The 13,862-nt window shown below is 36.8% G+C and overlaps 1 pseudogene; it reads left to right on the forward strand.

The window, feature by feature from the left end:
• The first annotated feature begins 9,194 nt into the window (after positions 1-9,194).
• On the forward strand, positions 9,195-12,257 carry LOC140808353 (amino acid transporter AVT6A-like; annotated as a pseudogene).
• The last annotated feature ends 1,605 nt before the right edge of the window (positions 12,258-13,862 follow it).

Genomic DNA, 13,862 nt, shown 5'->3' on the forward strand with positions numbered 1-13,862 from the left:
AATCCCGGTAATGAGCTTAGGGGGAAAGAAATACACTCTCGTTGTCATTGATGATTATTCTAGATTTACATGGGTAATATTTATTGGCTCCAAAGATCAAACTGCTGATCATCTAATCAAGCTGCTCAAGAGACTTCACAATGAAAAGAGGGAAAACATTAACAGAATCAGAAGTGATAAAGGAACTGAATTTCTGAACAAATATCTATCATCCTATCTTGAAGATCATGGGATTAAACATGAGCTATCAGCTGCAAGATCGCCCCAACAAAATGGAGTAGCAGAAAGAAGAAACCGCACATTGAAAGAAGCAGCTAGAACCATGCTGGCTGAATCCGGTATCTCGCAAAAATTTTGGGCTGAAGCCATTAACACAGCATGTTTTACTCAGAATCGATCTATGATTAATAAAAATCATGAAAAGACTCCATATGAAATATGGACCGGCAAAGTGCCAGAAGTGGGGTATTTTCGCATCTTTGGCTGTAAGTGCTTTATTCACATAAATGGAAAAATACATCTCACTGCATTTGATGTAAAGGCTGAAAATGGCATCTTTCTGGGATACTCAGCAGTAAGTAAAGCATATAGAGTATATAATCAAAAATCTCTCACTGTCGAAGAATCCATACACGTTGTATTCGATGAATCATCCATATGTCATGACAATAGCAATAGCAACATGCATGATCTAATAAATAATTTTGAAGCTGCTAATCTTGAAGCTAGCAATGATGAAGATGAAATAGACTTACGAAGAACAGGTGAAACAATCTTCAAAGAGAATCCAACCGGTCAAGAAAATTGTCAACAAACAAATGATCAAGAGAACAACCATCAACCACAGATTACACCACTGGCAGAAGAGGCAACAGAACGAGAAAATGACATCACTCCACCAACCGAGGAAGATCAATATGGACCATGTCTCCGGTGGAAAAAGGATCATCCACTCGAACTGGTCATTGGTAACCCTACTGCTCCCCTTAGAACTAGAAATCAAATGATAGGTGAATTTTTGCAAGCTGCTTTTGTTTCTCAAATTGAACCCAAGAAAATTGATGATGCTCTCCTAGATACAAACTGGATAGAAGCCATGCAAGAAGAACTTAATCAGTTTGAAAGAAACAGAGTATGGCACTTAGTATCTCGACCAAATGATGCTAATATAATAGGAACTAGATGGGTTTATAGAAACAAAATGAATGAAAGTGGTTTAATCATAAGAAATAAGGCTCGTCTAGTGGCTCAAGGATATAGACAGGAGGAAGGAATAGACTTTGATGAATCTTTTGCCCCAGTTGCTCGATTAGAAGCCATTAGAATATTTCTAGCATTTGCAGCTTTTAAAAACTTCATAGTATATCAAATGGATGTTAAATCTGCCTTTCTAAATGGTATGCTAAATGAGGAAGTTTATGTAGAACAACCACCCGGTTTTGTTAATCATATATTTCCTGACTATGTTTACAAATTGGATAAAGCGCTATACGGACTGAAACAAGCCCCAAGAGCATGGTATGATACACTAACCAAATTTCTGCTTGATCATGGATTTTCTATTGGTACAATCGATAAGACTTTATTTACATTCTCCAAAAATGATCATTTACTGTTTGTTCAAATATATGTAGATGATATTATTTTTGGGTCAACTAATACTAAGCTCTGTGAAAGATTTTCAAAGATGATGCAGGAACAATTTGAAATGAGTATGATGGGCGAATTAAATTATTTCTTAGGACTGCAAGTCAAGCAGTCTGAAAATGGCATCTTCATTAATCAAGCCAAATATACTCGAGATATGTTAAAGAAATTTGGAATGGAAAATTGCTCTCCGGCTGGCACTCCAATGAGTTCATCAATCAAATTGGATAAAGACGAAGGGGGAATTTCGGTGGATACAAAAATGTATAGGGGACTGATTGGATCTCTACTGTATCTAACCGCAAGTCGACCGGACATTATGTTTGCTGTATGCTTATGTGCACGGTTTCAAGCTAATCCTATGCAATCTCATTTTATTGCTTCTAAACGCATACTCAAATATTTGAAAGGAACAGCAAATGTAGGTCTTTGGTATCCCAAAGATTCAAGCTTTAACCTTGTAGGTTATTCAGATGCAGATTATGCAGGATGCAAAATTGATCGAAAAAGCACAAGCGGCTCATGCCAATTTTTAGGGGAAAGACTTATTTCATGGGCCAGCAAAAAGCAAACATCTATCGCTACATCAACCGCTGAAGCAGAATATTTAGCAGCTGGAAGCTGTTGTGCTCAAATGTTATGGATCCAGCAACAGTTAAAAGACTATGGAATTCAAGCGGTTGAATCTCCTATATTTTGCGACAATACAAGTGCAATAGCTATAACATACAATCCTGTCATGCACTCTCGGACAAAACATATTGATATTCGACATCACTTCATCCGAGAGCATGTGATGAAGAAAGATATACGGCTTGAATATGTTCACACTGATCAACAAACGGCTGATATCTTTACAAAACCTTTACCCGAGGCTAAGTTCTCTCATTTTAGAAATATGCTTGGCCTAACTGATTTGTCATAATATGTTTATTTATTGAGTATGTTCTAGATTGGCAGCAAAGCAAAATAATATTTCATTAAAAAAAGGGGGAAAGGGGGTTTTGTACATCATCAGAGACAGGGGCGAACCCTCTCAATCTCTTTATCTACGTACAACCTCCAAAGGGTTAACCATCCAGTCATCCCTCCTAAGGAAATACGTGAGAACTCATCTGAGATGGCCACCTTCTTCAGAGCCCTCTTCTCCTTCAGCAGCATGAGAAGATAAACACCGTTGTCAGAGAAGACTCCAGCGTTATCCGCGACACGAAGCCGTCGCCGATATCTTTTCAATGCCGCTTTATTTCTGGGAGAGAGAGCCTCCCCGCTTTCAATAATGGCCTGTATTGTGTGAACTCGCTATCAGGACTGCTATCTCTATTCATCCTGTTTAAACTTGAAGTATAATGTTAACATCTTTGCTGATATGTATAGATGAAGATCAAGCGTTGAGGGCTTATGTCATCATGCCTCTGATGGGAAATGTGAAGAGTCTTTATCATATGCAACCGACGGTTTTATCCCATTCATGCACGTGTTTAGGGGGAACATGGTTAAGAATGTTAATCATTGTCTATAACCGGTTCTACCTAATAATATTAATGATCCGGTTCATATTTTGTGGACAGAATTGATCCACGTCATTTTCTTAAAACACACTCTAAACTATTTTTCGTCTGCCCCAATATGACGTGACGGTTATCTCCTTGAAATTTGAAAAACACTAATTTTGCCGCCGTCCAAAATTTTAAAATATTTTTGAACACACTATATCAACAGTCCTCTATATGGATATGTTCGTACATCCTTGAACCGGACATACATATTTTTACTTAATCGTTTCTCATCTTATTGCAGTCCACATTACAGGAACTACCTTCCAAAAATCCTTTCTAGTATCCTCAAATGGCTGCATCCATCTCTCAGAATACGGTGGCCATCAACTTTCCATCTGTTTATTCTATGCCTAACAAACCAATGAAGGCCATGTTCCGTACACTTGAAGAATCTGGGCTTCGAACTTTTCTGGGTTGTCGATACTCATACTCTGAATTACTGCTGAACGAGTTCTTTGAAACTGCTCACATGAAGAATGGAGAAATTATATGCTCTGTTCAGGACAAACATTTTACTTTCACCCAGAAGGTGTTTGCTGATTTGTTTAAGTTACCTACGGCTGGCATTACTGACTTCTCTACATTACCAGATGGTAATATTGACATTTGGCGTCAAACTTTCTCCCTTACTGCCTCTCCTATCTCTCATCCAACTTGTCAAAAGCGAGATCTAAAAATTGAATATCGACTGTTAGCTGATATTGTGGCTAAGGGAATTCTTGCTAAAGCTGGTGCTTATGATAAGATTACACTGGAAAAATTTCTTGTTATGGCAACCATTTCTTCTCAATTAGGAGTCAATTGGTCTGATATCCTCTTCAACATTCTGGTGGCCATGGTAAAGAAAGTCAACCAATCTCAAGGGTTTGCAGTTCAAATATGCCATATGCTACTTTCTGCCGGTGCTCAACCAGTTGAGATGATTGAAGTCGGTAAAACCAAACTGTTTTCATGGGTATCGGTCGACAAATTTATATCGAAAAACAAACCGACAGATGAAGAATTCGTCCACATCAAAACAGAAACTGGAGTTGAATTTGTGAAACAAAAGAAAGCAACTGCCTCCACTCCCAAGGAAACTAAGAGAAAATTGGTTCTGAAATCCAGTTCTGACGAGGAAACTAAGGATGTTATTCCGGTCTCTCAGGTGTTCAAAAAGAAACGGACCGCTCCTGCCAAAGTAACAAAGATTAAGTTAATCAAGCATATCTCAGCACCACTTATTCCTGCACCTATCCCATCAGCCTCGATTATAAAGTTGAAAAGTATTCAAATTACAGAAAAGGACATCCAATCATCTTATTCAGGAGTTCCGATCATTCTGTCATCAGACAAAGGCAAACAGGTTATGAGTACAAACCCTCCGCAAAACCATGCAGTTCATACGGCAATCGTTCTCACAAGTCAGCGTGTTTGTGAAGCTGTTGAGTCCCAAATTAAGAAGTTTGATAAATGGGTAAAATATCGCACTTCTATCTCTTTTGATTCACTCCTCGAAACCGGGAAGATACAGACTGCAGCCAAGCTTGAACGGTCTATTTTGGAATGGGCAGAAACAACAGACATTCCAACCGCTCTTCAAAGACGTGATTTCATAGAAATTCAAATGAAAGAGAGCACTCTCAGAATCATCATCCAGTTAAAGAGGAAAAATTTTGATCCAAATAGTCCTACCGCTCAAGATGACTCTGCAGTAATTTCTCAACTTGAAATGGATGCTCTGTCTCTTGCTACATCAATCGCTTTCATGCGAAACTCGCTCCATCTTCCAGACAGTGCCGCACAGAATAAATTTGATTCCTTGATGGACATTCATGATGATTTTAGCACAGAAACAGTTCCCACAAAGGCTTCTCCGAAGGCTTCCTCGTCACATCCTTGCACTAGTTCTAAATTTTCTACCCAGGGCATTCCGACCGCAGCTCAACTGGAGCTAAAACTCGTTCCGGAAACTCAACCGTCAGATCAACAGGTAGCATCTCCCACTTGTCCAGATGTTTTATCTACTCCACATGATAAATCTGCACTACCTACGGTTATCGTTGAACCGATTCAATCAACTACTCAAGACACGGTTCATACACCGTCTGACCCACCTCTGAACAAAGATTCTATCTTTCCCATCCAACAATGCGGTCCAGAAATTGTCCCAGTCGCTTCGTCACCACATTCCGATGCTGGCATCCTTGCCTCTCAGCCTGTCATTGAGTCAGTCAGAGCTTCGGTTCTTTCAGTTGATGAAGCAGAACGATTTCTCTCTGACCTTGACGCTGTTCAACCATATCAGGACTCTATTGTATCTTCGATAGATCCTCTCCCGGTTGTTGCTTCCATGGAACTTCACACGCAGCCCTCAGCTTCTTTGACAGACATTCCGCCAGCTGAGATAACCATCTCCTCACAACCTTTTTCTGCTGCTGACCGAATTGACAACTCAGAAGAATCCAAGATCATTAGAGCAGCATCTTCGGTATCAAATGACGACATTGATAAATTTATTGAAAGTATCGCAGATGACCCCACTGCTATTAACCCATCGCCATATTCTGCCAAAGCCACATCCTCTAAATTAATCGCTTTCAAAGGCAAACTTCTCGGTGATCCCAAAGCAGCTGAAGTCCAAGAATTGTTCGACCCTGCGGACGAAGTAGTTGTCGAAGCAAACTTTCGTCAGGATCTGCTCAGTCGACTTGGCAATATGGATCAGTCTATCCTCGCTCTTAACCACAAAAATTTTGATCTAAAAGAGGATCTACGGTCTATCAAAAGCAGTATAGCTAAGGATTTTGATGTTCTCAATTCAAAGGCTTCCAACAATCATACGATAAGTGTCAATATGTGTCTTGGTCTTTCCTCTCAAATCACTCGTATTGAACAAAGGATGGATGCTCAAGGAGCTCAGCTAACAGAAATCATGGACTTTCTGGTAAATGGTGATGTCAAAAAGGGGGAAAAAGAGCAAGAAAAGAGAAAGCAAGAAAAGCGTATTCAAAAGGAATTGGCCGCTCTTAAAACAAAGGAAGCCAAAAATTCAGAATCCAAAAAATAGCAAGATTGTCTCTGATTTGGCTAATAGAATTTCAGCTCAGTTTTATCATCACCAAAAAGGGGGAAATTGTTAAGAAATGAAATTTCAGGAATTTTGGTATATGATAAATTATAAATCAACCGCGGTTAGAAATTCTCAACCGCGGTTAGAAATTCTCAACCGCTAGTTTTCAACCGTCTATTCCTTATGGTTCAGTCGTTTCATTTAAGAGATCTACTTATTGCTTTCCAACATTCTCTGACCGGTTGAATGCAATTCAAATTCTCGAAAGTCAACGATCTCACATCAATTCCAAGGAAGATATGCATTAATAACTCTTTCCTAGAAAAGACATTCAGAGACAGTTTTCATATCCTACTGCTGCATGTACAGTCGCTCAAAGGAGTAAACCTCAAGAAAAGAGCTTCAAATTTATGATAAGCAAAAGGAAGTTTAAATACAAGTATTTATTGCTCATAAATGAGAAAATGACTCATCTGATTCAGGAGCTCAGGTTTACGGTAAATGTACTTTCTGACCGTTACATCACTCGGTTATATTATCTGGAAAGAAATGAAAGCTAGACAAGCAAGCTACACAACTCTAACACTGATTGAAAGAAGTCTTTCAGCTTGCCTTCACAAAAATCTTAGAGCGCATTCACAGTTCATATCTTCATTATCGCTCATTTGCACGCAGCTTTACAGTCACATATTTGATCTCTCAAGGATCCTTTCGTGCTACCAAAACAAACTACTGTTTTATCAATGACCTATGGTTACTTGATTAAAGTTTGGAAGTCTGGTGAACTGAGGGTTCGTAAACATCCAGAAGTGTAAAGTGATCACTAGGAGTTCCAAAACAGGCAATGGGATAAGTCCTGATTGGATTGGGCTGTTACAAACGATTTGTAAAGTCAAAGTCTTTTAGTGGATTCCTTCCTACCAAGGAAGAAGGGGTGACGTAGGAGTATTTAATCTCCGAACATCCATAAAATACTGTGTCATTTATCTTATGCAATCTGTTATTGATATTCTTGTTGTTTAGATCACTAAATATTTGAGAAATATCTGTCAAAAGGAAGTGAACCATCTTCCGCACATTTCTGTGGTTCACCTCTTTCGACCGTTTGAGAGAGAAGTATTTCGAACCGCCTAAAAACGGTTGAAAATATATTTTACAAAAGAAAATGTGAAAGAGTTCATTCACCCCCCCTCTTAACTCTTTCTCGATCCTAACACATAGTAAATGTTAATAAAATAACTTTTTTGGTTTACACATAATTTATTTATAATCGCATATTTCATTTTTCTTTAAGAATAATAGACTGTTGTGTATATTATGAAGAGATTTTATAGATAAAATCACAACTCATTTGGATAAAGAAATTGATGAAACAATTATTGTTATCATTCAAATGTGTCAAACACATGTCATGTCACAAAATTGTCTGTGAATGTGGAATTAGATGAAATTATTGAATTTTTAAAAAATTATTTCTCATTAATTTTATTGAACTTGATTTTTTAAAAAAAATTTATCACATGTTAAAAAATAATAATATATAGCTTCTAAAAAATTAAAGAATTAAATATGTATTAACGTTGGTAGTCGACATCAATACACTAAACACGATAAACATCATGTTATTGCCATAAGCTAACACAATCTAAAATTTTGATCTATGATGGTGATTAATAGCCAAAAAATTAATCGATATGCGTGTATTTAAGAAAGTTTTTTAAAATTAGAGAAAAAATAGTTTTTGTAATTATATAATTTTTTTCAATTTAAATGTTTATTCATTTTTCACTAATTTTTAATAATATCATCCCGTGCATCGCACGGGTTAAATACTAGTTAATGTTCAAATGACAGTAACATTGTCAACATAAAAAGTAATACTTTTTAATAGATGACCCAAATAAGAGATCCGTCTAACAAAATACGACCCTGAGACCGTCTCTCATAAGTTTTTGTCATATTATTTATACAAAAATTCAATATGCACACACTATCAAAACAACTTACACATGCACGCCACCAGTGAAGTGTTTGTGGAGAGTGACAATAAAATAGTAAAAAGGGTGATTATATATATGGAAAGATTTGACAACCAACTTTATATATTGACATGAAATAAAAATATAACAAACGAAAAACGTTTATTTTACAGCAAAAACTTGTGTGAGACGGTCTGATGGGTCATATTTGTGAGACGGATCTCTTATTTGAGTCATCCATGAAAATGTATTATTTTTTATGCTAAGAGTATTACTTTTTATTGTGAATATAGGTAGGGTTGACCCGTCTCACAGATTAAGATCCGTGAGACAGTTTCATATGAGACCTACTCATATTTTACTTCTTATATTTACAAAAACGAAAGCAACCAAAGCAATTGTATCCCGTGGAACATACGACTCTGTTTGAGGAACTAACTCTCCAAAGCAAGAAAGCACCATGGAAATAAACATTACTTTTATGATATAGTTGTACTTTTCTAAACACAAATATATTCCTCAAAATGCATAATGTTGTCTCAATCAGATTAAATAGTTTGTTACGCATAAATACCTAAAACCATCTGTCACAAACTTTAATTGGATTTCAATTGATTTTTTTTTACACAAAAACTTATATGAGACAGTTTCATTGGTCAATTTCGTGAGATGTGGTAACTTATGAAAAATATTATCTTTTATGTCGAAAATATTACTTTTTATTATAAATATGAATAAAATTAACTCATAAAACGAATAAAAAATATCGAGACTATCTCACATTTATTTTATTTTTAATTTTTTTGTGGTCAGATCTATCTAAAACTAAATACATAAACAAATTATTTCAATATAATATATTAGTTACATTTTTTATTTGAAACGATTAAATTTGATATTTTACAATTTGTTGCGTGTATGAAAGAAGCCACACGCGTCATGGTTCAAACTGCAGTCCTATCTTTTCATCTGACACAGAAGAAAAAACGCAAACTATTCGCCACATACGCAACTCAGCATAATAGTTTAATCGGCGATCATTGGAGAAAAGAAGGAGAATGACAAAAGCCGTGTCCGCCCACTCTGAATTTCAACTGTTCTTGGTTTCAGTCACATCAAGCCGCTGATAAGAACGCTGACGTACGCCACTAAAACGTGATCCTTTTGCCTATTTGTACGTACGTCCATTATATCCATTTTCGGCTGCACTTTGAATGCCAGATTTGGTACAACAAACATTCACTTTCAGCAGTTGAGTTTCAGTTTTAGAATCCGACCCATGACGAACAAGGCAATGGATGGGGGTGTAAAGTTCAAGAAAGAGGCAGTTTCAGTCACTGTGGATGATGAAATAATCCCTCTTTTGCCCAAGAAAAGTGAAAGAAGTGTCTTAAATGATCAAGAATTCGATGGGGCTTCATTTACTGGATCGGTTTTTAACTTGTCGACGACTATAATAGGCGCCGGAATCATGGCGCTGCCTGCTGCCATGAAAGTTCTAGGCTTAGGTCTTGGTGTTGTAATCATAGTGTTTGTTGCGTTCCTCACAGAATTTTCTGTGGGCATGTTATTGCGGTTTAGTAAGGCTAGTGCGGCGGATTCTTACGGGAGTGTGATGGGGGACGCATTTGGGATTTGGGGTAGGAGAACTTTGCAGCTTTGTGTGGTGATTAACAATATTGGGATATTGATCGTATACATGATCATCATCGGTATGTGTTTGTTTCTGTTATTGTTGTTGAATTTAAGTATGCTTTATCGAAAAACATGAATATGGAAATGGTTGTATAAATTATATTTATGGGAATTATTTCTTGAAATTTTTGATTGATTTTGTGAAGGTGATGTGCTATCCGGAACATCTTCAAGTGGGGTTCATCATGCTGGTGTTCTAGAAGGCTGGTTTGGGGAGCATTGGTGGAATGGGCGCTTCTTTGTTCTTGTGGTGATAACTCTTGTTGTATTTACTCCATTGGCATGCTTCAAGCGCATCGGTATACTCTAAATTAATAAAAAAAATCAGTGTTTTGAAATATTACGATTGCATTTAGATCAATGAAATCATGACATAAGAAACTGGTTGGTATAGTTTTTCAAGGCCTATTCATTCTTCTTCCTGGCATACAAACCATTGTTGGATTAATATATTCGGTTAACTAACATAATTGCGATCTCGAGTCTGATTTTCTGGTTGTCGAATATACTAGATTTATGGATTATGTCTTGTATTCATTGATAAAGAAAGATTCTGATAAGTGATAGATTGGATTCGTTTTGTAGGATTGTATTTGTGGAATTTTGGTGTCTTGACTGCAAATTCTAACTCTCTTTCATTTAATTACTTTCGGACTTTTTCACCGATGGCTGCCATTTGGTCTTGCAGATTCTCTTAAGGCACACATCTGCAGTTGCGGTTCTGCTGGCATTTGTGTTTCTTCTTATTACTATGGGAATTGTTGCTGTTAAATTTTCACAGGGCTCCATTGCAATGCCAAGATTTCTCCCTAATGTAACTGATATTAATTCAGTTTGGAAACTCTTCACTGTTGTCCCTGTCCTAGTAACATCTTACGTTTGCCATTTCAACGGTACTAATCTATGAATAATAATGTCGTTTCACACATTTTGTAGAAGAGATATGTCTTATTTTTACTGCTTAGGCTGAAAGATTGTTCTTGGCTAATGGCCCCTCTTTCATGTGTTGGTGTCCCTCTGTTACAATGATCAGAATGTAATATTAGAGTTCTATATTATTTGAATGATTTGGGTAGCACTGATATCACAAATATAGTTTCTGGCATAGATTCAAGCCAGGACATTAATCTAAATGGCCTTTTCTTGCAGTACACAGCATCGAAAACGAGCTTCAAAATCCTTCCAAGATGAAATATGTGGTCCAAGTTTCATTAGCACTTTGCTCAGTCATTTACATCATGACAAGCTGCTTTGGTTTCCTTCTGTTTGGTGATTCTACTCTTGATGATGTTCTATCAAATTTCGATATCGATCTTGGTATCCCTTATAGTGCTCAGTTAAATGATGTGGTTCGTGCTAGCTACACACTTCACCTGATGCTCGTTTTCCCTATCATATTCTATCCACTTCGCCTGAACTTGGATGGCCTGCTCTTTCCATCTTCTGCACCTTTGGCCAGAGATAACATTCGGTTTGGATTGGTAACAGCAGGGCTCATTTCTGTTATTTTCTTAGGTGCTAATTTCATTCCCAGTATTTGGGATGCCTTCCAATTTACCGGAGCAACTGCAGCTGTCTGCCTCAGTTTCATATTTCCAGCTATCATCACTTTAAGGTACACCTTTTTCTTGCAGAAAAAAAAAAAAACCGGACACGAACATGGAGGCATAAAGTGGGTCAAGCTGGTCTGAATTCAATGTAACTAGAGCTTGAGCTATATAATGCTCGAACTTCACTATGTAAACTTTTTCAAAATTTCGAAAGCTGGCTCGTGAATTCGACTCATTTATGTCCCTAATGATTAACATGTATAGCATCTGGTTCTGATGTAAAATGGTGGACATCTTATTTTCCTATATTTGCTTCAGGGACTCTCACAGCATTGCTTCAAAGAAAGACAAAATCTTTGTGTTTTCATGGTTGGTTTAGCTGTCTTCTCATGTACGATTGCTATCTACAGTGATGCCTGCGCCATCTTCACGAAAACCGAATCCCCTCGCCAATGATCACTCTTGGCTAACCGCTTAAAAGAACCAGAATGGAAAAGGTTGTAAAGTAGAACAATGTATATACATATGGACTAACATGTGAAATCGTCAGCGTCGAGAAATCGTCAAATATCTGTGATGTAATAACTCTGATTTAGCTTCGTGTCTTCTGTAGCCCACAAGAATGAATAGCAAAAAACCAACCAGACATATCATGTAAGTTCGAATGTTTGAATTCTTGGATACGCATTCTCATAGTAAATAAAATAGATTGATAATATCGTCTAGTGTTCTTGAATTTTTTGTATAAAAAAACAATTATATTTAGTTTCTTTTTAAAATTTCTCATTCTTCACATTGTAATTGAACTAAATTCAAGTCTCAACATCCCGAGTTCCTCTGTAAGGAAAGCACATTCTTAGCCTGTCATTAGGAACAAAATTGACCCGAAAGAAATATATCAGAGAGTGATGGCAGCAAGATGGCGCACTAGACCAAGTAACCAATACTCACTACAAATTTTCTTCTCATAACAATGCTGTTATATTTAAGTTAGTTTGTATATCTGAGGCTAGGACTCTAAAGGAGTCGACGTTGCAGGAATCTAGCTAGAGCTCGAGCTCCGCTTCGAGTTGAATCACAAGCTCGTGTTGTAATCATAACATTTGTTCCTGAACATGTTCATGAGTTTAAATCATGACGTGTGCTCACTGGAAAAACATTAATTTTAATTTATATTAGTAAAATATGAAGAAATATTTAATTTTTTTGAGTTCGAGAGCCGTTTCTCGTGTTCATAGACAACTTTCTAGCTGAAACGAGACATATAAGCTAATGATTTATAACTTTAATCCCGCTAATATAATAGCACAAGTGATGGTTATGATATACCTACCATTAGAAAAAAGGAAAGAAATTCTAAAAGATGGAAAATTTACTCGGAAGTCTTTGAAAAAATAAATTTGTACAAATTTCACCATTGGAAACCATAGTAATATGTTCTTCGAAAAACTTTTCGTCGTTCCCCACAAAACCAAAAAACAAATATAGAGATTGTACGAAAATTCTCTTCATTCAATATATTTAAGATTATTAAAATATTTAATGTATTCCACCTTCTTGAAATCAACTAATTATTCATACATACAATAAGAACAAGGAGAGAAGTTATGGCTCGGGATGCTGAGCCTAACGTTTTGGCCTCGAAGAATGCACTGGCGGCAGACAGGCACGAAGCACACTTGTAGATCTTGCGCATACAAATACACATTCCAATCCCCTAGTTATCATGTACAATCTGTTGAGTTAGCTAGGAACGATTCCCGATCCGGACTGAAATTGGTTTCGGTTCCAAAATCTCTACTCAGATTAGAATCGGGTATCATGATTCAATCGGTTCTGGTCCAAAATCAAATTTATGAACTTATCAAATTTAGATAAGGAGTAGCACTTGTTACCAATTACTAAGTAAATTTGGTTATCTTGTGTTTCTTCTTGGTATAAATGATGACTAGCAAAGAAGTATTTTAGGTTATAACTTTGATGCATGAAATTTATTTATTGTAGGAAAATTGTCGTCGTCTCTACACTTATGATCTTCTATATTGTTAAAATTGAGTTATTGTCCAATATATTTACAACGTGGGTAATTTGTTTTTTGAATTTTAGTCAATTTTTTTAATTGGATTGCTACTTTAATGTTATATCAGCATCACGTCAATGCTACATTAAGAAAAAAACCGAAATTACCAAAAAAAAAGACAAAATAACAGAAAATGACTGGAATTCGACAAAAAAAAAAAATACCAAGATCGCAAAATGTGAGGCCCGGGACCGAAGAGGGCGGGGGTTGATCGCCGGTGCCATGAGGTGGCACGGACAATGAGTGGCTCCTGGCAAGCTTCTAGGTGGAGGGAACGTGAATAAACCGTTCTTACACCGG

This window comes from Primulina eburnea, chromosome 12 (genome assembly GCF_022965805.1).
Source record: "Primulina eburnea isolate SZY01 chromosome 12, ASM2296580v1, whole genome shotgun sequence".
Classification (NCBI taxonomy): domain Eukaryota; kingdom Viridiplantae; phylum Streptophyta; class Magnoliopsida; order Lamiales; family Gesneriaceae; genus Primulina; species Primulina eburnea.